This window comes from Lathamus discolor, chromosome 6 (assembly GCF_037157495.1).
Source record: "Lathamus discolor isolate bLatDis1 chromosome 6, bLatDis1.hap1, whole genome shotgun sequence".
Taxonomy (NCBI): Eukaryota; Metazoa; Chordata; class Aves; order Psittaciformes; family Psittacidae; genus Lathamus; species Lathamus discolor.
The window spans coordinates 72,771,994-72,797,450 of record NC_088889.1 but is presented as its reverse complement, the minus strand read 5'-3'; the positions used below and the strand labels follow the sequence as shown (position 1 = coordinate 72,797,450).

The window sequence follows — 25,457 nt, the reverse complement described above, 5'->3', positions numbered from 1 at the left end:
GTTCCTGATTTAACATTACTGAATATATAGCTATGTATATGACCTGTTATCATGATGGGAAAATATTAAAATGCACAGCCAATGCAAATATGAAATATTAAAAACGTATCTTGAAATGTAAAAATCATCTTTAACAATTCAGTTACTAGTTTTACACTGGTAATTTTGGAGTTTCTGTAGTGGCCTGTGCTTAGAACATTGCTTTTTTGCTTTAACAAAAATATCACATGTATTTTCAAGTCCTGTTCAAATTGCAAAACTTGATTTCACACATTAATAAAGTTTACCACCTGCTTTAAAGTTTGTTTGGTTTGGTTTGGGTTGTGTTGGGTTTTTTTTCTTTTTTCCCTCTGCATCTTGGCAAGGCTTGGAAGTGAACTTTGCTTTGTCTTGGAATTAATTTAGAAAAGTCTGATATTCTTTGTGAACACATATACATTCTTATAAACGCAGACTTTTATGGTTAGTGATGCAGAAATAAGAAATAACGGCTGACAAGAAAGCTGGAGAGGGGCTTTTTACAAGTGCCTGTAGGGACAGGACAAGGGGGAATGGCTTTAACCTGGAAGAGGGGAGATTGAGATGAGCTCTTAGGCAGAAGTTCTTCCCAGAGAAGCTGTGGCTGCCCCATCCGTGGCAGTGTTCAAGGCAAGGTTGGATGGGGCTTGGAGCAACCTGGTCTAGTGGTAGGTGTCCCTGCCCATGGCAGGGCACTGGGACTGGAGGAGCTCGAAGGTCCCTTCCAACCCAAACCATTCCATGATTCTGTGATTTTATGACCTCATGACTTTCTTGGACCATGCTGAACAAGTGGCTTACTACCCCCCTTCACAGGCTGAAGTTCAGACTTGGTGTTTTCATGCCACCCAGTGAAATGAGGAAACCCATGATAAGGGTTCCCTCTGGCCTCAGGAGGTGTGCTCCCTTCACCACAGAGCTGAGCACTTGCAATAGCGCATGGTATTCCCATCATGGTGTGCTTTCATGTGGCAAGGTGTCAGTTAGCACAGGTGGGTATGAGGTATCACATGTGTCCTGGGCTCTTCATGGAGGGATGCACCCTCTCACTAAAAGGCAGCTGCCTTTGCCAGTCTTGGGCATATGCAATTCGCCTGGGTGCTAAATGTCTGCCTATCCCTTGGGAAAACAAGACAGACAGTTTTCTCTGACATAGTATTAAGTTGTACCTCATCTCAAAAGGTGATGAGTTTGATAAGTTTGGGACTGCTGGCTGTTGGAGGTGACACCTTATGTTTTGATGCCAAGGTACTCTAAGCCGATTTTGCAGGTGCTGTGAAATGCCACAAAGTTAGACTGAAGATAGTTTTAGTGCTTGTTTATGACAAGTTTGCAGGAAGAAAAGCAAATCTTAAGAGGTGCTGTCATTTTTATAGACAGGTTACTTTATTTGCAACTGCAGTGCTCCACATTTAAAATGGAAATCAATTTTAATGCCCTATGAAAAATTCAGAAATATTTGTCTCATTTACAGCACTTCCAAAAAGGACAGGTAATAAAATTCCCCTGATTAATCATCTATAATTTTTTGTGCTCTGGGGTGTCTTGTTCAGTACACCTATCCACGTAAATGTTTCCAAATAATAAGCAAAGATAAATCTGAACAAAGTTCCTAAATCTAACTTCACACTGAATAAAGCCCTCTTTTTCTGAATGTTCCCAAAGTCTGGGGAAGCAGATACTCTACTTGAAAAATCTCTAACCAAACCTTTCTCAGGCAACCATTTAGTACCCATCTGGACTGCAAAATACAAAGCAGTCAGGGACCTGCCCATAGAAAAAAACTATGGAACATGACAGTTGGAATAACTGTATAGGAAGATAATGGATAAAAGGATTCTAAAGGTAGTACCATTAAGTGGAAAAATACATTTTTTTAGAGAATAAACCATACTAAAATATTCTGTTAACTTCACACAATTCTTGAGAACCTTTGAATGCCCAGCTGAAAAATTAGTGTAATGATTTTGTAATTCAAGTGGATTTACAACCCAGTTATCTCTTGAGCCATTAAAATGAGATTAAAAATTGTATAGGATTCTTCAGTGTATTTTGTGGCAGTGCTAACACTATAAATTAAAGTTTTAGCCTCATTCTATCATCTTTTACAGCAGACTTCGTTCTTTTGTGGCTATTGTGGTTGAGGAGTCTGGTAGCACTTTCTGGAGTGCAGGTGTGTACTTGCAGCAAGTAAACCTTAATTTTAATAAGTTCTATTGGATCCATCTGCTTTCTATCTGTATGTATAAATCCTTGTAATGTGCAATATGATATGCATAATTCTTAGAAAGAGGCAAGTGTCATTTGTCATGTTCCTTATACTCTTCAGACTGACTTAGCTAGTAGACAAATTTTACTGATTACTTGGAAGTGTTGCTTCTGCCATTTAGATTTGCTGCAGGTTGCACATTTGTTCTTTGAGAGAGAAATGTTGAGATGCATTTTTTCATCCTCTTTTCCTTATTTTTGTTTTTGTCTTTCCTATGTCAAATTTGCAACTAGCTTTCCTAAACTTAACAAGACACTACATTAATGTGATGAGCGACTTTCCTGATGGATAAATTTTTCAAGTAAAAAAGGTGGAAGGCTGCTGCCTGGGCCAGGAAACATCAAAGCACCGTTAGAATTTCATGCACAAGCTTAGCATTTGCAAAGCCATTAAAAACAATCATTCAGGAAAATACAAATACTGGCCAGCGTGCTTACTGAATGAAAATTTAATTACAAGCTGCCTGTGCTTAAGTCAGCTGCTTACAATTCGACCCCTCTGCCCACCAAGGGTTCTGGTAACATATTTCAAAATCCAGACTGTCAAAAGTACAGACAGCTCTCACTAGCTGAATAGCATTTCCCAGAACCAAATTGGGATCCATTTAAGACTTTTTGTTTTGGATTTTGAAACACTTCTGGAATTCCACAGATCTATTTCATGTTCATAAACATTCATAAAGTAAACTGTACTTGATAATGTACATTATCAGTAAAAAAGATAGTGGCCCAGTGAGTATCTTTCTGCTGACAGCCGGAAGAAGGGAGCTAGTGGAAGGAGAGTTTCGCTGAGCAGCCAAATATTGCTTGTGCTCTGAATGTGGCACTTGATTTTTTCTTTTGATTCTTTTACAATAGTTGTACAAGAATATTCCTTGTTAAAAGAGTTGGCTGAATAAAACCCCACTACCAAACCCACAAGTATGAATGTGCTGGAAAACAAGCTATTCAAATTTAATTGCCTACTGTTCCAAGGGTAATAGTATTCATTACAGGGTGTGTTTTGCAAGGTGCTTGCAATTAAGAGCATTTCTGATCAGAAATGTTGAAATAAGTGTTTATCTGGTACTGCTTGGAATCCTCTACTTGTCCAAATTTCATTTTCGAAATATGTTTTCTTTTCATACTTTTCACTCACTGCCTCAGAACCAACAGATTAAAGTCGTCCTTCAGAGATGATACTGAAAAAACATAAATTAGAGTTCTCGTAACAGAAGTGATGAAATAAGGAGCGAAATAAAATTAACTTATGTTAAATTTAGGAAAAAAAACAACTTTCTGAAATTCAGATATAGAATCATAGAATCACAGTTTGGTTTGGTTTGGAAGGGACCTTAAAGCTCATCCAGTCCTAACCCCCCCCCGGCCTTGAATATATATTATTCTCTGTTGTGAATATATGCTATTTTATATACTAGGCTCTGGAACTACCACAGAGGTAAGTTGGTGGGCTAAGGTTAAGTAAAATAAATCTGAAAAAAATGGTGAAGAATATGCTATAGGAACAAAGCACTGCATCAGCTAGGAGCTGGATTTGATTAATATTTTCCCTCTAAGATTAAGGCATGTGAGGACAAATGGTTGAAGTCTAGAGAATTTTGCTTGCTATGATTGTTATTGTCTTGGGATTCCAGTTCTGAAAGTGGTAAAAAGGATGGTACATTTTAGTGATGTAGGTTTAGTCTGACTTAGTTCCAGGGCATCTCTATAAAATCTTGATTTGTACACAGGATGGCAACCCATTTATGAAGCATCACTGCCAGCATCTGCAAAATTCAAATGATGTATTATTTAAATATTCTGCTTTTTTGAGTAGTCTAGTTGTATTACATTTGCACGCTAGTATAGGAGAGATGGCTTTTATTTTTTTCTGCTTTTACATAAACTCCTTAATTCAGAATTTTGAAGGGAAATGTTGGATTGGAACCACATTAGGGCTTTGAGAAAACCTGTGTCTGTATGTAGATCTGTGGCTCATGACTTATAGCTCAGCCTTGAACTCTTTGCCTGAGTAAATTACATCACATTTGATCTTACTTTGGAATATATGGAGTTAATTTTTTTTTCCAGAATTCAAAACCAGTAACAAATCTGTATTTGTAGGGCATGCTTCGTGTACTGTTTTTCCTCCTTGCCTTTACTGGTCTTAGCAGCCACACTATACAGCAATAAATATAATCAGAGAATCATAGAATGGGTTGGGTTGGAAGGGACCTTAAAGATCATCTGGTTCCAGTGTAATATACAGATAACAGGGTGTGGGATTGCTACATTTTTCAATGGGAAAGGGGAACCTTCTCCACATCAAGAGCCTGAGAGGCTCCCTTTGGATGGCCACTTTTCAATTTAAATAGATGTGTATTACGTTAAGCCCTTATTTTTAGGAAGCATTTGTATTACCAAAGTCAGGGAGGTGCTGCTGGTTGAAATAGTTCAGAAGAAAACTCACTTCAATCAACTTCAAAATAGTTTTTCTTGTGGTCACTATAAGTTCCTCTTGATACTCCCATCCCACAGTAGCTCATAATCAGCATCCCACAGTAGCTCGAATCAGCATAGGAAACATGCTGACTTTCACTGCCATCTCTTGCGTTTCTGTGGGAGCTTTCCAGGGAGCTGCAGCTTATCAAGAGGCTTCCCAGGGGAGAGTGTAATTTTAATTTCTTTTCTGTTCCAAAACATGCTTCACCCTCACCTAGGAATAGCTAGGGGAGAATACCAATGCCAACTGATGATGATGATTATGATTATGATTATGGTTGTGGTTATAGTTATGATTATGAGGCTGGGCACCGGTTTCCCATGGAAGCTATGGCTGCTCCATCCCTGGCAGTGTTCAAGGCCCAGCTGCACAGGGCCTCGGACAACCTGGTCTAGTGGAAGGTGTCCCTGCCATGCAGGGTGTTGGAACTGGATGAGCTTTAAGGTCTCTTCCAACCCAAACCATTTTGTGATTCTATGATTATCACTTGTTGGTTTAACTGAGCTTTCGATTTTTTCAGTTTCAAGCTTTTCAGTTGACCTTCCCTAACCTTTCTTTTCCAGATGGAATTTTACTTCTGGTGCCAGCACTGAGAAAAAAAACCAAACCCATGTGTTTCTTCAAACCACCCCCATCAGTAGCTACCTCACAGTAAAGTTTCTCTGTTTAAAACATCAGTTGTTTTAGTTTAAGCATTCTGGATTTTTCTGTGACCTCAGGTCATTTTTTTTTTTTAAAGAACTATTGATACAATCTCTCAGAAGAAAAAGAGAAAAAGAAGTACTTTCCTGGCCTAGTTTCAGGTAACCTCTAAAAGTTCATGTGGACCAATTACACATAAAAGAACAACAAGCTTTTGTAAAGCTCTATTTGAATCGCAGAGGGGAAAAATGATAGAAAATCAATTAACTTTTCACATGAAAATATAGCTCATATTGCTCAGCTTTCCTTGCACAGTTTCTTGATTATGTTTGTAAGCAAATTGCTTTGATTATACCTTTGACAGGGAGGAAAGCCTTTTAATTAATTCAATACATGCTAAATTGTATCATGGAACAGTTAATTGGGCCTATATGGATATTTTTGTCCTGTTGAAAATGGATATTGCTCACTTAGTGAGTCATGCTCTTGCTGGGTTGACGGAATTATCTGTTAATTGCAGAGCATGTGACAGAAAAGTTATTAGGGCCTTATATACGGAAGAGAGGCTTAAATGGAGTAAAAAAGGCAGTTTCAGTGAAAAGTCTGAAATGTCTCCTCTAGTAAAAAAATTGGTGAAATTTGAGCTGAACTTCAGAGTCTGTACCCACCCTGGGGACTGAAGCAGCCCCCCACACCTTAAGGCAGCCACTACTTGGGGAATATTCAGGCTTCAGATCTATTTTCTATTGGTTCTGTACTGAAATGAGGAGTGGAAGTGATTCTTTGTTTGTTGTGTACTGACAGGTGATATTCAAACTCTTGTGCAACTATGAGCTATTGGTAGCACATCAAATTTGCAGTAGCATCTACAGTAGCTGCTGCACTAGCTGCTGCTTAAAACAATTTTTGCCTCAAGCTCTTAGCCAAAAACAATTACATTTGTTGTGTTTGCTGGGAGTATGATTTTAAATGACACTTATCACTCAAATGTTCTAAATATAACAAGAAACAACACATTCAGATTCTTTTTTTTAATTATTATTAAGAATTCAAATAAGCAATATGAAGAATCTTCTTGATTTATCTCTGTTGATAATGTACATTTTCTTGTCTCGCTAAACTAGTACAAGTGGGTCTCTTGACTTTCCGTGATGGATCTTGCCTGTTGAGAATGTATTCATCTCCACCATGTTTTTCTGTCTGATGGGTCTTTCCGGGTGATCAAATATCCAAGAACTGAATAATAAAATTAAAGAGTCCATCACCAGAGAATCTGTCTTACAAATTCACTCAGAACTGTCTAAACTCAGATAAAATTTTATTACACATTTTTCTAATATCCCAAGGCCATAAACAATGAAAACTAAAAGCCTATATATGTGAGGAACAATACTCTCATTGCATGCTCCTGATTTCTCAGAGAAGGACCTTAGAAGTCCCTTTCTTAAAGAAGTTGTTTCTGAAAGGAAGCTAGTAACTATGGTTAGGGGAAGAATCAAGATGGGAGAGGAAGCTTTCTTGCAGAAGTGTGAAGATGAATCTATACTAGAAATGAACCTCATAGGTGCAGAATTGTGGCTGTGAGTGCTATACCACACAACTGGTATGTTCTGAGCTAGTGCATTCTTCATTTTTTAGGGATTGAATTTAATTAGAAATCTTAGATTTCATAATTAACATTTTGAATTATGACAGAATTGGGCTGGAAAACATAAGTATGGAAGGAGCACTGTCATATGTGCTCTCTAGGCTTGCGTACCAGTAAAAATATTGAGTATGACCACAATGGCAAAGCCCAATAACCAGAATGGCTGCATGTCATGTTACCTTGCATTGGGTGCAGTTTACACCACCTAATTCAGTGAAGATTGGCTTTCTTAAGGGTAGGTTTCCAATGTGCTTGTGGCTCACTGAGGGAACCAGTGTGATGAACAGAGTAACTCAGTAGTAGCCCCTCCAGTCTTTTGGACCAACTGGGGACTGTAGTTTCAGTGACCTTTGTGGGGAGTGAAGGTGATACAATTTGCGTGAAGAACAGTTTGGGAATATGCTCTGAGGCCTTGGTGCTTTGACAAGCCCTGGGGTGATGAGTTGGGGTATTGGAGGCCAGAGGATGTGGGGGTTGTGAGAGGGTCTGCAGCATTGTGATTGAACTATTTACCTGGAGAGTTTTACAGGGGCCAATGAGATTGAGATTGAATGTTGTATCTATGTGGAGGTTGGGAAAGTAACTGAACAGGGGGATGAAAAGGGCTTGGTTGCAATAAAGCTGGATTTGAGTCTCTGTATCAACTTGAGTCCATGTTGTGAAATGCCACAACCTTGACTGTGATGATTAGGCTTAACTGACTCAGTGCAGTCAGTAAACATATCTTTGAAATTAAATGTATTTGTTTTCCACACTGCTGGTACAAACACACATTTGCTTTGCACATGTGTGGCATGAGTGGTTCAGTATAGCCCACAACCTTCCCATCCATAGGCATTACACAAAAAAAAGACTTTTTCCTGGTTTTGTTATTTCATAGAATCATATATTCATAGAATAGTTGGGTTGGAAGGGACCTTAAAGCTTACCCAGTTCCAATTTAAGTTTGTCTTTCCTATCATCACAGGTGCCATACATTTGTGTACTTTTTAGTTCTTCAAAGTGAAAAATCACAATCATATGCATTCACAGTACTGTATTCTGCTTGCATTAAGGTTCTGATTTTAATGTTTAGCATTCTTCATCAAGAGGAAAAAAATACATTCTGATCTTGTCGAAAGGCAAAGACAGATGGTTTAGGAATTCTGTTCGTGCTGGGACCAACATCACAGATAGCCAAGACCTACCTCTCCGAATGACAGAAGAATGTGTCAAAGACGGTTGAACATGTCACTGATACATAAAGGCAGTCAGCATGCATAGCATGTATAGCAAATCACTCCCACTTTAACTGGAATGTGATTTCCATTGGGTTACTTTAGGAAGTATGCTGTTTGACTGTTTCACAGAAGTGTTAAAGAAAGACACTATTCTTAGGAAAAAACCCCAAACAATCCTGATCTATTTCAGTTCTTGACTTTTCCACTTAGGCCTCAGGTTATTAATTCCTGACTCAAGTTTTACTCCACAAGAACAAAAGACCAGTAAGAGACTCTCAAATGTGCTGCTAGCTGGTTGAATCTCTTAAGAGACTAATGTATGATATGCAGGGTTTGAGAGAAAGCTGACAAAGGGAGAGATGAAAGGTCACTAACTAAAAAGGTTTTTTCTCTTGGAGAAGAAAGACTAAAGGGGTGATAGCAAAGGCCAGGTTGGACGGGACTTGGAGCAACCTGATCTAGTGGAAGGTGTCCCAGCCCGTGGCAGGGGGTTGGCACTGGATGAGCTGTAAGGTCCCTTCCAGACCAAACCATTCTATGATTCTGTGATTCTATGAAATTTATGATTCAGTTGTGAAATGGGATTAAGAAGATCAGTGTAGGATTTGCTGAGCATCATGTAATAGTTCCAAAATAATGCTCCAGGTGCTGTTTCCCAGTACCTAAGTCTACAATAAGAAAATGTTTTACTGGGGAGAAATCGTTCATTTACCTTTTTTTTTTTTTTCTCATTTTTCTAAACTAATGGGCAAAGGAGGGTAGCGGTATTGACACCGTAAAACAAGTTCTCGCTTCAGAACACATGATGGCAATGTTGCACAGCTCCTGAAGAACTGTCATGTGGCACTTACCCAGCCAATATTAGTTTACTGAGCAATAAACAGGTAGATGCAGTAGAGTGATGCTTTACCCGGGGAATACTATACTTGCACATGGTAGCACTGATTGTGTTTTCTATTAAAATAACAGAGTAAACTGTAAGAAAAATACTCTTTTTCCTTTCCTTTTACCACTCTTATATTGTTTATATGCATCCTAAGCACTGATACAGTTTAAGTTTTGCAGAAATAATGTAGCTGATATTGGAAAAAGATATGACTATTTAGTTTTATTCCGTAAACCCAAATACATCTGCCTTAGAGGAGCACTTAGATTAATAAAAACCTCTACCCATTGTGCACAGAGATAACACAAGAGCTATGAAGCTTTCTCCTTCTCAAATTTGAGCTTTACTGCTCAAATAAGCTAGCCATGAACTTTCAAAAAGATCTCTAGCCTAAATATAAGCTTCCCTAAATGTCTACAAAGAAATGCTGGCATTGCAGAAGAACTTAAGAGGGAAAAGCTTCAGGCACATGTAAGTGTGGATGGCTCTTGACACCAAACTCCATGAAGCTGGTGTTCTTTGATGGAACCCTTCAGGTGATCACTGCAGCAGAGCAGTGTCGTGGTTTAAGCCCAGCTGGTAACTCAGAACCACGCAGCTTCTTGCTCAATTCCAACCCCACCCACACACCCCCCCCCCTTCCTCCCCCTGCTCTGGGAGACATGGGGACGAGAGTCAAAAGAGTGTAACTCCCATGGGTTGAGATAAGAACAATCCAGTAACTAAGGTATAACACAAACCACTGCTGCTACCACAAGTAATAATAATGATAAAGGAAATAACAAGGGAAGAGAATACAACTGCTCACCACCTGCCAACCGATACCCAGCCAGACCCAAGCAGTGATCTATCCCTTCCGGGTAACTGACCCCAGTTCATATACTGGGCATGACGTGCTGTGGTATGGAATACCTCTTTGGCTGGTTTGGGTCAGGTGTCCTGTCTCTCCTTCCCCCCGGCTTCCGCTCCTCCCTGGCAGAGCATGAGACTCAGAAAGTCCTTGGTCAGAGTAAACATTACTGAGCAGCAACTAAAAACATCGGTGTTATCAGTGCTGTTCCCAGGCTGAAAGTCAAAAACACAGCACTGCACCAGCTACTAAGAAGGAGAAAAATGAGTGCTGCTGCTGAACCCAGGACAGTATCCACCCCTTATTCCATACCATTCACGTCATGCTCAGATCCCACATTTTTCAATATACAATCACTCTTGTCTCATATATATGTATATATATATATATATATATATATATACACAGTCACACATACACAAAGAGAGAGATACCATTCCTTAGTGCATGGACAAATCCCTATAAAGCTGCTGAGTTCATGCAGTCCATTATGTCAGGCTCCATCTTCTGTAACAGTCTTTTAGAGCAGGAAAGACAGTGTGCAGTGTTGCATTGTTGCCTGCTGATGACACCATGGAACTTGTCACTGCTGAGCTTGTCTGGTTTCATCAAAGTTCATTCTTCGTTGGGATGATGGTAAGAGGGAAGTCAGGGCCTGTCACTGGTGACTTGAAGACATCTAGTTTAAGTTTTAACTAACTCGTTACCCCTTGTCCTATCACTACAGTCCCTAATGATGAGTCCCTCCCCAGCATCCCTATAGCCCCCCTTCAGATACTGGAAGGCTGCTTTGAGGTCCCCACGCAGCCTTCTCTTCTGCAGGCTGAACAGCCCCAACTTTCTCAGCCTATCTTCATACGGGAGGTGCTTCAGTCCCCTGATTCATCCCTGTGGCCCTCTGCACTTGTTCCAACAGTTCCATGTCCTTTTTATGTTGAGGACACCAGAACTGCACACAATACTCCAAGTGAGGTCTCACGAGAGCTGAGAAGAGGGGCAGGATCACCTCCTTCGACCTGCTGGTCACGCTCCTTTTGATGCAGCCCAGGATACGGTTGCTTTCTGGGCTGCGAGCGCACACTGAAGCCGGCTCATGTTCATTTTCTCATCGACCAGCACCCCCAAGTCCTTCTCCGCAGGGCTCCTCTGAATCTCTTCTCTGCCCAACCTGTAGCTGTGGCTGGGATTGCCCCGACCCAGATGTAGGATATGGAAGAAATGTATGTTGGTGAAATGTGATCAGTACTGGTTTGAAATGTCAGCAATACAAACGTGCACCGTTTCTTTCTATGGTTGTTTCTCTGCAGCTGTTAGAAAAAGACTATTTCAGGAACATTTCAGATAATTTTAAGTAATTGTGTGACGAATTTTCTAACCCATCAAGTAAAGCCAGGTATTTTAATAATTTTGACTGAAGCAGCACAGGGCTCAGGATGTCTCACAACATCCTTTCTCAAATTCCTTTTTTCACTATAGCAGTGTCATGACATTATATTTGTTGTTTCTGCCCATTACAGAGTTAAAAACAAGTTCTAGGAAGTTGCAATTCTCCTCTTTCAAAAAGGATAAAAAAATCTGATTTCTGACCCATCAAGGCAGTGATACAATGGCCATAATTTTTATGGTTCAGAAACCTATCGCTGGCCCTACGCTCTGTCTTGATGGCTTTGGTGGTTGTTCCCTTCTGAGGGAAGAGGAAAGACATACTCTGTCAGAGAGATTTTAAAAGATGTGGAGGGTCCTTTAAGCTGCTCAGGGGGCTGGAATCATTCATTTCTTCACATGCTAATGTATTCTGGAAAAACAGAACGAAATATGTAGAGATATTACTTTGCTCAGGAGTAATTTGTGAGGTACATGTAGTAACTGGTTTACAGTGCATAGACATATGATGCCCAGCAGCTTAGGGCAAAAAGAGAAAAATATCCTATATCCAGCTGAAAGAAACATACTTTAATATGTATATGAAACAGTGTAGTAGCTTCAATGCAAATTTGTCTTTGCTCTTCCTCTTTCTCACAGGCTAAAGAACATAGTACTGTGTGTGCTGAAAGTCATGGCTGATAGTGTTTGTTTATTTACAACTTGGTGCCTTCTGATAATTTTTTATCTTTGATCCCAGGCCTTGTAAATTTGTAGGGCTTTACTTCACCCCTTGTTATATGTCTTCATCTCCTCAGCATTAAAGAGAAGTTGGCTGTACAGGCAGAGGAGGCAGTACGCTCTCTATTTGGGCAAATGCCTCTCTTGCACTCTCAGGGAAGACTGCAGTATATTCTGAGCCCTGTGAATATCTCAAGCCAAGAAAATCTTACAAATGAAAGATAACAACAGTCTGATATGAATTTTGTGAAGCTGCCAGCAACATTCGTCTTTCAACTTTGTGAAAACACAGAGAAATACAGAATGGCTTCTGTCTCTCTGCTGACGAATAATTAATAAGTTTGAAAGAGATGGACAGGCTAGAATAAATCTAAGATCCTCTGAGCCTGAGTGTCAGTGTGAAGGTGGAAAATACTTCGAATGCTCAGACAAAATAGTGCTACCTGAAGGCAGCAAATTTGACCTCTAAGAGCTTATACAGCAGCTCAGCTCAAAAAAACCCAGATAAATGTTAATTTTGCCACGGTGAAGATCAAGCTCAACAAATTAACTGTTGTCATCTAGGGAACGAATATGTTGAAAAGGCATTATACTTCAGTCCCCCCAAAAATGCCCCAGTTTTCTACTACTGTGTTATGCACTTGAGAAGACCATACACCCAATATGTGCATGACTGAGCTCGTTACCCAGGGAGTCACAGCATATATGGTGAGGAAGATCCTGCCTCTGCTTCCAGCTTCCAGAACTTTGACCTGGTGGCAGCTCCCTGTTTTCTGCCACGAAGTTTGATTTAGCTATCTTGACATACTAATTTAATTTGATAGCACAGGAAAGATCTAATTTTGATTCAACTTCACTGCTTCAAAGCAGGCATAAGACCTTTGTAAGTGATGTTACTTCCAGACCAGGCATTTGACTTTTTCCTCTGTGAAAGGCATGTGTGTTTTGATTTATTATTAAAAATAAATAGGTACAGAAATAGACAAATAGATGGATAAATAAATAAATAAAGCCAAACTCTTAACAAGTAAGGCTGTTCCACGAGCTGTTTAATAAACATGTGGTTTGTCTATGCAGTATGACAAATATCCCAGGAACCGATGTTGCTCTCTAAGCACTCTATAAAAAGTTGCTTTATCTGAAAAATAATGTATCTAGATTTAACCTAGCCTCTCCAGCAGACAAAATTAAACAGAGTAAATCTGCCTTGGGATATGAGCTTATTATTGATACAGATCTTCTAATTGTATGTAAAAATACTGTTGTGCTCCTTGACAATTTCAGTTCTATTTGCATTATGGAAAGCTAATACATAAACTTGGCAATAAAAATGCATGGCGTTCTGCAATGAATGGATTGTGTGAATGATTTCTGCTGGTTCCATGCACGGTCTCAACACACTGCTGGCATGCCCTTGTTATTTGCAAGGGTGAGTAATATAAATAGTCCCATGCTTGGTAGCATATTTTGCAAGACTCATTAAGAATAATAAACCTACAGTGAATTCACTATTTTGCAGACATCTTCCTATGCAGAAATCGACTGTTTGGGGGGTGGAGTGGGGACAACGTTGTATCACTTTCTTCCTTTTAAGGTGGCATATGGGGTTCAGTCTTTTAAAATCTCTTCACTGTTCTGTTATAAAATACGGCAGATCTCAGAAACCTCTTTAAAAATGATTGTTCTTCACAAGCTCTGCTTTCAGTCTACAGAAAGGTTTAAGATATTTCAGCAGCTCTGTTCCAAGCTGTGATTGTCCAGGAAACTAGAAACAAGACACATTTACTGTCTAATGTTCACTGCATCTCATCTTTTTAGATTCACTTCTTCACTGCCTGTTGAGTTCTTACATTTCAGCATATGCCCTTGAGAGCTTTTGAATGAATCAAAAACATTAATGCAGCAGGGCCTACTGATGTGCATCTCCTGAAAGTGTATTAATGGACTTGTATGTACATCTCCATACAAAGTTCTAGCTGACATAAACAACTCACTTGACTCTCCAGATGTCAGGGTAAATGGATACTGAACAAAAGACCAAGCATTTGTTACATCTGAGCTGTAACACTAAAACTGGTTTTAAAGGCTACAAAGCCTGGCTGTATGAAAATTGCACACTCACGGATCTAGCCTGGTTTTACTGCAGTCTCCTTATCCTAAAGGGCAACTTGCACCCAGAATTTTCCCTTTCACATGCTTTTTGCTCCACAAAAGTGCAACTTTGGTGTTAAAGCCACTGCTGCATAAGTCACCAAGCTCCTAGATTTTATCACAACCATGAATTGTTAATGGCAAACTGTTGGCCCAGGTATACCTCTTCTCTCAATTTATTGCCTCAGCTTCTTTGCTCATAAGACTCAAGTAGTTCCTCATCACATTTAGGGTAAAGTACAAAGAGGGAAAGCAAATTATACCACGGCATACAGAAAATGTATTTCTAAATAGCAGCTACAAGTTAATTCAAACTGTCCAGCTCGCCTACCCTTTTGGTGAAGAAATTATTCCTAATATCCAGTCTAAACCTTCCCTGGCCCAATTTGAGGCCATTTCCTTTTGCCCCATCACTTGCCACTTGGGAAAAGAGACTGAACCCCACCCTGAACAGCCTTTCAGGTAGTTGTAGAGTGTGATAAGGTCCCTCTCAGCCTTCTTCAGAATAAACAACCCCAGTTCCCTCAGTTGCTCCTCACAGGTTTTGTTCTCATACAGCATCTCAGAGCTTAACATTTCAGAGACAAGTCTGTGGAAACAGTAAATTAGCCGCAGTCTTGTCAGTGGGCTGCATGCAAATAGGAGAGGCTATCCAGCACTTATTTTTATATGTTTAGTTTGGACCATCCAATGGCATGTGCTGGACAGTGAGATGCGCAGGAGTGAAAAATGTATCTGCTGAAAACTGGATCACAAAACTCCATGGGTTTTTTTTGTGCTCTTCACATTTCCACACTGATGCTATCCATCAGTGCCATTTCCCAGTGATGCTTTTCACTGCATCCCTCCATCTCCTTTCCCCACCCACCAACTCTGTCACAGCCTTTGTACCCATCTGTCCTTACACCATTGTGCCGTTCGTTGGACTATATGTTTCCCAGTAAGGATTAGGACTGAATTTCAATTATCAGCTTTGTGCCTATAACTGCAGTTAACAAACCCCTGTTTTCTTTTGTGAGTGTGACCTTCTTCTGATGTTAGTGCTGGAAAAGAGATAATCTCTGGAAGAAAGAGTTGAAAGGTCCATCCCTTTCCCTTTCTCTTTCCCTTTCTTTTTCCCTTTATATTTTCCGTTTATATTTTCCCTTTCCTTTTCCCTTTCCCTTTTCAGTTCCTTGTGGAAAAGCACAGCATTCAAAAGCCATGACACAGGCAGTTCCTTTATACCCTTACATGAAAGAACACTGTACTATGAAATGCATCAGAAAGTGGCTGTCCTGACACTTACTTGACCCAAATTCTGTGTCTTTCTTCATGACAGCCTGATTCCTTTTTGAGCTAGAGGGATTTTGCAGTAAGGTTTATAGCACTCTACAATATGGGAGGGAGGGGACTGAAACATAACAGTAGGGATATACGTTAGACTCTGAAATCTGTTTGTTAGATTCCAACATCTGTTTGTCTACTGGTAATCACACTTATTTTGAATATTTTGAACACTTGTTGTGAATAGCAGATGATCCATATTTAATTTTTAAAGTTCTTAAAAAGAGACAGATTTGTAGCTAGTTGCAGATCTGGCTTCACCCCAAAAAGATGAAAGAATCCTGTAGCAAAAAGGGGTGGTGAATGGACGTGTTTCACCACCCACTTGTGCAGGATAATCACAGAAATATCCTTCCCAGGGATTAAGATTTCTGCCTTGTGCCTGGCTTTCTTTCTGCAATTAGGAGATTGTAGAGAATGTCACCCCCCTTCCTATATCCCTTATGCCTCACCTATGTGGAAAATCTCCATCATCTCTATCATCTCCTTTATCTTTCAGAAACATGACTCCGAGCATTCTCTATGGCTTCTCCATTTTTTTTGTTTGAAGAGAAGAAAGATGATGAAAGAAGGAGACATCTCATGTACAGCCCACTTATTTATGCTGAGCCCTATCCACAGTGGGGTACCTGTCAGCACCTTTTGGCATGTCAGCAGAACTCCTGACAGGCAGTTTCAGAGAGAGGAAAAAAAAAAAAAAGGCAATGAAACCAGGAAATGTCATTCATAAAATTTCCCTTTTTATGTGGATGCTGCTTTATTTCAATGCCTTCAAAGTCAATCCAAGAACTATTTAAAATAGTAAACCAATATGGCTCAATTTCTGGCTATAAGACAAATAACATGAAAAAATAATTACACAGCTAAATGGAAGAAATACAGACAGTATTGGTCCTCTGGATATATGTGAACAGAAACAAATGGGACTTAGGTATATAGTTATCTCTCAAGGGTTCATTTGAAGGCAATCGAAGGGATTCATCAAGTAATAAGATATTTACCTGAAGAAGTTTTTCTCTTCTTAGCAGAAAAAAATTGAGATAATTTAAATAAAAGATCATGAAATAAAATTTTCTTCCAGTATTTTTAACTATCATTCCTCAAGAAACAGAAAGAACTGGTGAATAACTACACCTCAAAATTCAAATGAGCCACAAATTGTGGAATAAATACTATGCAGGCCTGGTGTGCAGTGATGCTATTGTGGGTGCTGATTCAGTTTACAATGGACATAGCTAAACATAGTGAGATCAAAAGGTTAAACATCAGAAAAATAAACAGAATTAATAAAGCTTTATCAAATAAAGTTATAGCATTCATTTGTTAACTAAATTAGAAAAAATTACAGTACATTTACTGAATAGAAGATAAAAGAAAATAGTATTTTTGCTCATTGTTAACCTCACCACTATGAATGACATCAGATTTCACAAAACGAGTGAGAAGGAAATTGATACCAAACACATGGAACTATATAACCAAACCCAGAGGCTGTTCCAAAACTTATGGGTAGAAATGTCTAATTGGTCTTTAAATTCCACCTGTTAAGCGCTGTCTTATTTCTTTAATGCAGATATACTCTCATACATATTTTGGTCCATTTGTACGTCCCTGTAGCCTTGTTAGAAGAGTAGCTACTTGATCTACATGCCTCTCTGCCCCCTTAGCACACTGTGGAGATCATCTAGCATTGTGTGCCACGGGAAAATGAAGGAAACAGCCCATCCCCTGAGCTCAGTATAAATCCTTTGAGTGTTTGTAAGACACTAGAAAAATTGAAAGCCATGCAAACAAAATAAGATAGGGTCCTTTCAGCTAAACTTGCCTGAGTGGTCTCAGGGATGGTTTGCCCTTCTCAAGAGGACTGAGTGGTTCCACTACAGTGATTTGGAGCAAGACACTGGAAGCATCAGGCAGCTGAGTGAGTCCCCATTCCTTCTTTTGAGTCCTTTTTCTGATTCTGTTTTTCTCCTTCCACTCTGCCTACAGCCCAATGTGAAGTTTACGGTGCTCTTCACAAGACAGCCTGGTCACAGCTGGACTCCAACCACTGCCCGCTGAGGCAGCAGCACTGCATTTTTAGACAGATTATCAATAGATGTACATTAATAAAACATATCTGATTTTCATCTATTACTTGTATTTGTCTTAATTCACTTTATCTGTTTTTCCCAGTAAGAGTCAGAAGTAGATTCCTTGAACAGCCTTCTATATCCTAAGTAGAAACAATAATAACTGAAAAGAGTTTAAAGCCAGTTTAAGAATTATTCCAGGAAGAAGGATACAAAAAGAAAACGTGAGGTAAACAGGCTCTAGATAAAGTCAAAAAGTAGGTACTTTTTGAATGCTTTCCTTTGAGAACTATCAGGCAGTGTGGGTATTATGAGGTTACTGTGGGGAAAAGAAATGAGCCAACAAATCTCTCCAGATTGCTGGAAGCAAACAATGCTTAGCACTATTGTCAGCAGAGCTTCTTCCTTGTGGCTTGAGCAGTGCTTCAAAATTACGACTAGATACAATCAAAAAAGCCAGTGTACACAACAAAAAGCAGGAGACAAGGCATTGCTAAGAGAAAGCCAATTAATGAGTTTCATGATGTTGAGGCAAAAGGTAGCCTTGGAAGTGTATTTAAGAGTAGCATGACCTATCTCTTTGCCTAATATGCATACAAACTTTTGAGACATGTTAGCTGAGTGACAGCTGTGAGTGAGGGATACATGGAATTTTTTAACTTGTGTGGAAAGAAAAAAAACACATAAATTACTTCCACTAAAGGGACTTCCTTGATTCTTGAGCCCAGAAATGGGCTGATTATAAACTTCAGACTCAGTGTCAGACATTTATCAATGTGACTTTTATTCCTGTTCATCCACATGAAAGCCACTTTAGTAGCTACTGTTCTTCACTGATGTCATCTAAGTTTCTGAAGCAAAGACAGAGCAGAAGATAAGGGGTTTTTACATGTGATTTTCTTATTTCTCACTATTTTTCAGTCATGCTTACACACACAAATAAAAGCTTTTTACTATTTTGTTTCAAAATTAAATGTGTGCTATAGACGTTTTTGAAAAGATAGAAACTAGAATGCATTCTTTCTTTTACCAGGAAATTATATAGTATGGGGAGAAGTCAGTCAAAAAAGATGATGTTGTATTTGCCTCTTAAATTTGGGGGATATTTTCAATATATTTGATTTACTTTAAATTAACATGAACCACAAAGACTTTCAGAAGAAGGTATTGTGCATTTCAGTGTAGCAGGCAGCATCTGTTCTGTCTCACAGAACGGCAGCTACCTCTGCAGACTGCCAAGTCCCATAAATTCAATGGTGCAGCCTACAGGAAACAGGATGATTATGTATCTATAAGCAGAGATTCATGGTGCTAGAAAGGCCCATTCAATCATCTAGCTGGCTTTCTTATGCATTGAGGTGCTCTTAAGTTTCCCACTGTAGCCCACAATGCAGGAGTAAATACGTATCTAGTCATCTTTATCACCTATGGCAATTTGTAGTGAGCTTCAGATCCATACTAGCAGAGTCGGCAGTGTACACAGGGAGGGACTGCCACAGCTTCTAGGGCAGCAGGGCATCAACCAGAATGGATACTTTTCTCTAAACCTGTTTTTTCAACCTCACATTTTTTCATGTTTCTGCTGCTTTGACATAAAAGCCCTTCAACCATGAAAATTTACTGAAATAGAGATAGGCTTCTTCTGTACCCTAAAAGGCTGTAGCACTTGAGGCCAGAAGTACTGGGGATAAAAACAGAGTCAGGCATTATAGGAAGAGAGAGTAATATGGCAGGTCTGTGGTGGGCTTTTTAAAATTCTGATGGCCTTCATTAAAACTAAGCTAACTATTGAGTGTAAAGACTGAAATTATTGTGTGCCAATCATAGTCAATAGAATGGTGGGTAGTGTTAACACAGAAGATATCAAGCAAAATTCTTTTCAATCTGATGGGCATTAGGGAAAATATTTTGAAGTTCAGCTAGTAGTTTGAATTTTAATATACAAGTTTACTACCACAACTCCTAGAGATGGTCACAAATTCTAAGAAGGATAAGAAAATGTCACTGCACTATGAGATAAGGAGTCAATCTTCACTCTCTTACTCCTTCCTTGGTTCTATTTTCTTTTATTAAGACAATAGCAACAGATTTGTTTACGCCATGAAGTAACCTTATTTATTTTGCTTTGCTGAAGTTCAATTCTGTAATGAAAAACTGGGTGTTTCAGCAGTGCCTGTCATTCTTTGCAATCAGCTGTTGCAATAGGAAACTAAACAAAGAGTGAGATCTCAATATATGAAGTGAGGAGAGCTGGGCTTGTTCAGCCTGGAGAAGAGAAGGCTCTGGGAGGACCTCACAGCAGCTTCCAGTGTCTAAAGGAGCTACAAGAAAGCTGGACTGGGGCTTGGGTGAGGGCCTGTAGGGACAAGACAAGGGGCAAGGGCTTTAACCTGCCAGAGGGGAAACTGAGATGAGCTCTTAGGCAGAAATTCTTCCCTGTGAGGGTGCTGAGGCACTGGCACAGGTTGCCCAGAGAAGCTGTGGCTGCCCCATCCCTGGCAGTGTTCAAGGTCAGGTTGGATGGGGCTTGGAGCAACCTGGTCTAGTGGAAGGTGTCCCTGCCCATGGCAGGGGGTTGGAACTGGAGGGGCCTTGAGGTCCCTTCCAGTCCAAACTAGTCTGTGTTTCTATGATAGCAGAGCTATTGTCTTCACTAGCCATTTTCTGGTCTGTGCCACTTCATATGAGGACAAACTGGTTTTAACTGCGAGACATTCTGGGGGCTGGGCCATTGCATTTCCATGGTCCTGTGTGAATTACTCATGATTTATTCCACCCACACTTGCAGAATTAAATGGACAATCTCACCCTCTGCTTCTAAGAGAGCTTATATTACATCTGAAACCTTTTCACGGAAGAAAATATGTATGAGGTACTATGGATTTTGGTGTTTGTTACCATCAAACCTTAACCAAGTAAAACATTATCAAGGCAGTATAATAAAGGTACATCAGCTATGAACTAGTAATGAGTGTTAAATATCACAATCTCTGTAATTTTCTAGCCCTCAATCAGTACTCTACAGTGTCTGCCTTTACTACATTCTCTTACCCTCCCAGCCTCCCCCGCAGACCGTTTGCAGCATCATTTGAGAGTTTTGAAGTTTTTGAATGGCCTTTAAATACTCTTGAGACCTGTTTGCTGATTGTGATGGGGATCACCATGTTGGCACGCATACAGAGTGTGTTTTGCCCACGACCATTTCTTCTGATTTCAAGAGTTAAGCAGAGTCAGGTTTGGGTCTTGTCTGGGGTTAGATGACAATAGACCAAGAGATTTTCCCCGAAGCTGGACAGCCATGAGTGGCAGGGTGTGTGGGTTAGTATGGGCAGGTATCTAGGTCAGTGAGCCTCTCCAGTGCTTTGGAATTTCACCACCAAACAAGTGCAAAATCCAGAAAAATTAGTAAAACACTTAAATGAGGTGTGTTGTCATTCTGGCCATACCAGAGATGGACAAATCATGGCAATGTGCTGGGGCTTGGCCTATGCTTACAGGGCCCTGTTCAACACTATCCATCCAGCACCTTCAAAAGAAAAAAAATGTCCCTGGATCTGAGGGCAAAGCAACAGTCAGTGCAGCTACTCCAGCTCCAAGCACAGCAGCTACACCACCCCCAGCGACAAGTACAGCAGCTACTCAAACTTCGACTGCAACAGACAGTGCGGCTACCCCAGCTCCAATCACAGCAGCTACACCCCCCCCAGTGACAAGTACAGTCGCTACTCAGACTTGAAGAAGAAGAAGAAGAGGAAGAGGAAGAGGAAGAAGAGGAGGAAGAGGAAAGAAGAAGAAAGAAGAAGAAAGAGAGATTTCTTAAACTCAGACCTCAACCGAGCTACGGAATATGTGAAGAGATTTTCCCCATCAACCAGGGGAGCACATCATCACATGGTTGCTCTGATGCTGCGACATACAGAAGCCAAGCAGCTGGGACTGCTTGCTAGAGAAGGGGGAATTGACAAAGCAATTGCAAGAGAGAAAAAGCCCCTAGGTCTTTGAAGGCGGCTCTTGGCAGCTGTGAAAGAAAGGTTTCCATACAAGGGCGATGTTATGAGTCGTTCGGCCAAGTGGACTACTTTAGACAAAGGCATCCAGTCTCTGAGGGAATCAGCCGTTGTAGAGATGATCTATCACATCAAGCCGAATAACAGGGATATGCCCATAGACCCAGATGAATTCAATGTACACGACCCATGTGGCAAAAACTTACATGGAATGCACCGTCATCATATGCCCATTCATTGGCAACAGTAACCTAGAATGACATAGCACCACTAACAGTGGATGAAATGGTTCACAAACTCCGAGAGTTCGAAGACAACCTCACCCCTTCCATCATCTCAGCTGTGGAAAAACTGTCTGAGGAGCCCAAACAACCGAGAGACGATCTATCTGATTTATCCAGCTCCTCATGTGTACCAACACACATCTCAGCTATTAACAAAAGGCGTCCTATTGTTCAAGAGAGAAGATATAGAAGGTATATATGAGGTATTAGAAAGTACCTTATAGAAGGTACCTTATACCTTATACCTTATAGAAGGTATCTAAAGGTGGCCACTGGCCACCCTATGGTTTTACCTGTGGGATCATGGAGAAGACATGACGAAGTGGGATGGAAAACCTACTTCAGTTTTGGAGGAATAGGTGTGTGAAGATGAGAACAAGGTTCAAGGCTGGTGATCCCATGAAAGCTGCGGCTTCAGTCTCTGGTGAGCAGGTTCCCCGATGGAGTGGAAGAGCTGATTTTACTCCACCTCCTGTGATAAAGAAGAATAATCCCTTTCTACAAAACTTGAGTTCAGAGTTGTGATGACTATTAGAGAGGGGCCCTGCCTCCAGCCAGGTGGATTGTAGGGGACAATCGGATTTACCGGACTGTGTGGATCAGATGGCCTGGCACATCAGTCCCACAGAAGTATAAGGCTCTAGTAGATACCGGTGCACAGTGTACCCTGATGCCATCCAGCTGTCAAGGGGTGGAACCCATCTATATTTCTGGAGTGACAGGAGAATCCCAAGAGTTGACTGTACTGGAGGCTGAAATCAGCCTAACTGGGAGGAAATGGCAAAAACACCCCATTGTGACTGGTACAGAGGCTCCATGCATCCTCCGCATAGACTACCTCAGGAGAGGGTATTTCAAAGACCCAAAAGGGTACTGATGGGCTTTTGGTATTGCTGCTTTGGAGACTGAGGAAATTGAGCAGCTGTCCACCTTGCCTGGTCTCTCAGAGGATCCTTCTGTTGTGGGGTTGCTGAAAGTCGAAGAACAAGTGCCAATCGCGACCACAACAGTGCACCGGCGGCAATATCGCATCAACCGAGACTCCCTGATTCCTATCCATCAGCTGATTCGTAGACTGGAGAGTCAGGGACTGATCAGCAGGACCTGCTCACCCTTTAATAGCCCCGTATGGCCAGCGCGAAAGTCTAACGGAGAGTGGAGACTAACAGTAGACTATCGTGGCCTGAATGAAGTCACACCACCATTGAGCACTGCTGTACTGGACATGCTAGAACTTCATTATGAACTGGAGTCAAAGGCAGCCAAGTGGTATGCCACGATTGATATTGCCAATGCATTTTTCTCAATTCTTTTGGCAGCAGAGTGCAGGCCACAGTTTGCTTTTACTTGGAGGGGTGTCCAGTACACTTGGAACTGACTGCCCCAGGGGTGGAAACACAGCCCTACCATTTGCCATGGACTGATCCAGACTGCACTAGAGCAGGTGCAAGCTCCAGAACACCTACAGTACATTGATGACATTATTGTGTGGGGCGATACAGCGGAAGAAGTCTTTCAGAAAGGGAAGAAAATAATCCAAATCCTGCTGAAAGCTGGTTTTGCCATAAAACGGAGTAAGGTCAAGGGACCTGCACAGGAGATACAATTTTTGGAATAAAATGGCAAGATGGACGTAGACAGATCCCCACAGATGTGATCAACAAGATAACAGCAATGTCTCCACCAACTAATAAGAAACAAACACAAGCTTTCTTGGGTGCTGTGGGGTTCTGGAGAATGCACATCCCAAATTAAAGTTTGATTGTAAGCCCTCTCTATCATGTGACCTGCAAGAAGAATGATTTTAAATGAGGCCCTGAGCAACAACAAGCTTTTGAGCAAATTAAACGTGAGACAGATCAAGCAGTAGCCCTTGGACCAGTCTTGACTGGGCCAGGTGTCAAAAATGTACTGTACACCACAGCTGGGGAAAATGGTCCTACCTGGAGCCTCTGGCAGAAAACTCCAGGGGAGACTCAAGGTCGACCCCTTGGCTTTCCGAGTAGGGGATACAAAAGATCTGAGGCCAGCTATACCCCAACTGAGAAAGAGATACTGGCAGCCTATGAAGGGGTTTGAGCTGTTTCGGAAGTGATTGATACTGAAGCACAGCTTCTCTTGGCACCCCGGTTGCCTGTGCTGGGCTGGATGTTCAAAGGCAGGGTCTCCTCTACACATCATGCAACTGATGCTACATGGAGTAAATGGGCTGCACTAATTACACAATGAGCTCTAATAGGAAATCCCAGTCATCCAGGCATTCTAGAAGTCATCATGGACTGGGCAGAGGGCAAAGATTTTGGAATGTCACCAGAGGAGGAGGTGATGCGTGCTGAAGAGCCCCCATCATATAATAAACTGTCAGAAAGTGAAAAACAGTATGCCTTGTTTACTGATGGGTCCTGCCGCATTGTGGGAAAGCATCGGAGATGGAAGGCAGCTGTATGGAGTCCTCAATGACAAGTTGAAGAAACTGCTGGAGGAGAGGGCGAATTGAGTCAATTTGCTGAGGTGAAAGCCATCCAGCTGGCCCTGGACATTGATGAAAGAGAAAAGTGGCCAGTACTTTATCTCTACACTGACTCATGGATGGTGGCAAATGCCCTGTGGGGGTGGCTGCAGCAATGGAAGCAAAGCAACTTGCAACGCAGAGGTAAACCCATTTGGGCTGCTGCACTGTGGCAAGATATCGCTGCCCAGGTGCAGAACCTGGTGGTGAAGGTATGCCATGTAGATGCACATGTACCCAAGAGTTGGGCCACTGAGGAACACCAGAACAACCAACAGGTGGATAAAACTGCTAAGATTGAAGTGGCTCAGATGGACTTAGATTAGCAACATAAGGGTGAATTATTTTTGGCCCAGTGGTCCCATGACACTTCAGGCCATCAGGGCAGATATGCAAACATATAGATGGGCTTGTAATTGAGGGGTGGATGTAACAGTGAACACTGTTGCGCAGGTTATTCACAACTGTGAAACATGTGCTGCAATTAAGAAAGCCAAACAGTTAAAACCTCTTTGGCATGGATGACAGTGGCTGAAGTATAAATATGCAGAGGCCTGGCAGATTGACTATATCACACTCCCACCACCCCGCCAAGGCAAGCGCCATGTGCTTACCATAGTGGACGCAACCACCGAACGGTTGGAAACATACGCTGTGCCCCACTCCACTGCCCAGAACACTATCCTGGCCCTTGAGAAACAGATTCTGTGGGGACACGGCACCTCAGAGAGAATTGACTCAGACAATGGAACTCATTTCCAGAAAAACCTTACAGACACTTGGGCCAAAGAGCATGGCATTGAGTGGGTATATCACATCCCCTGCCATGCACCAGCCTCTGGGAAAATCAAACGGTACAATGGGCTGTTAAAAACCACACTGAGAGCAATGGGTGGGGGAACTTTCAAGCATTGGAATACACACTTACCAAAGGCCACCTGGTTGGTCAACACCAGAGGATCTGCCAACAGAGCTGGCCCAGCCCAGTCAG

At 41.2% G+C, this 25,457-nt stretch overlaps 1 protein-coding gene across 4 annotated transcripts in view; it reads left to right on the top strand.

The window, feature by feature from the left end:
* Positions 1 to 17,669, top strand: part of IFTAP (intraflagellar transport associated protein) — a 68,805-nt gene extending 51,136 nt beyond the window's left edge. Inside the window, exons 9-11 of one of the 4 annotated variants that reach the window (XR_010613585.1) lie at positions 2,133 to 2,191; positions 5,332 to 5,419; positions 5,508 to 6,671. The gene's annotated coding sequence lies outside the window, so the exon portion shown is untranslated. Of the gene's footprint in view, positions 1 to 2,132; positions 2,192 to 5,331; positions 6,672 to 17,583 lie in introns of those variants that run through there. The other 3 variants (XR_010613584.1, XR_010613587.1, XR_010613586.1) reach the window with 3 other exon arrangements.
* Positions 17,670 to 25,457: the final 7,788 nt, after the last annotated feature.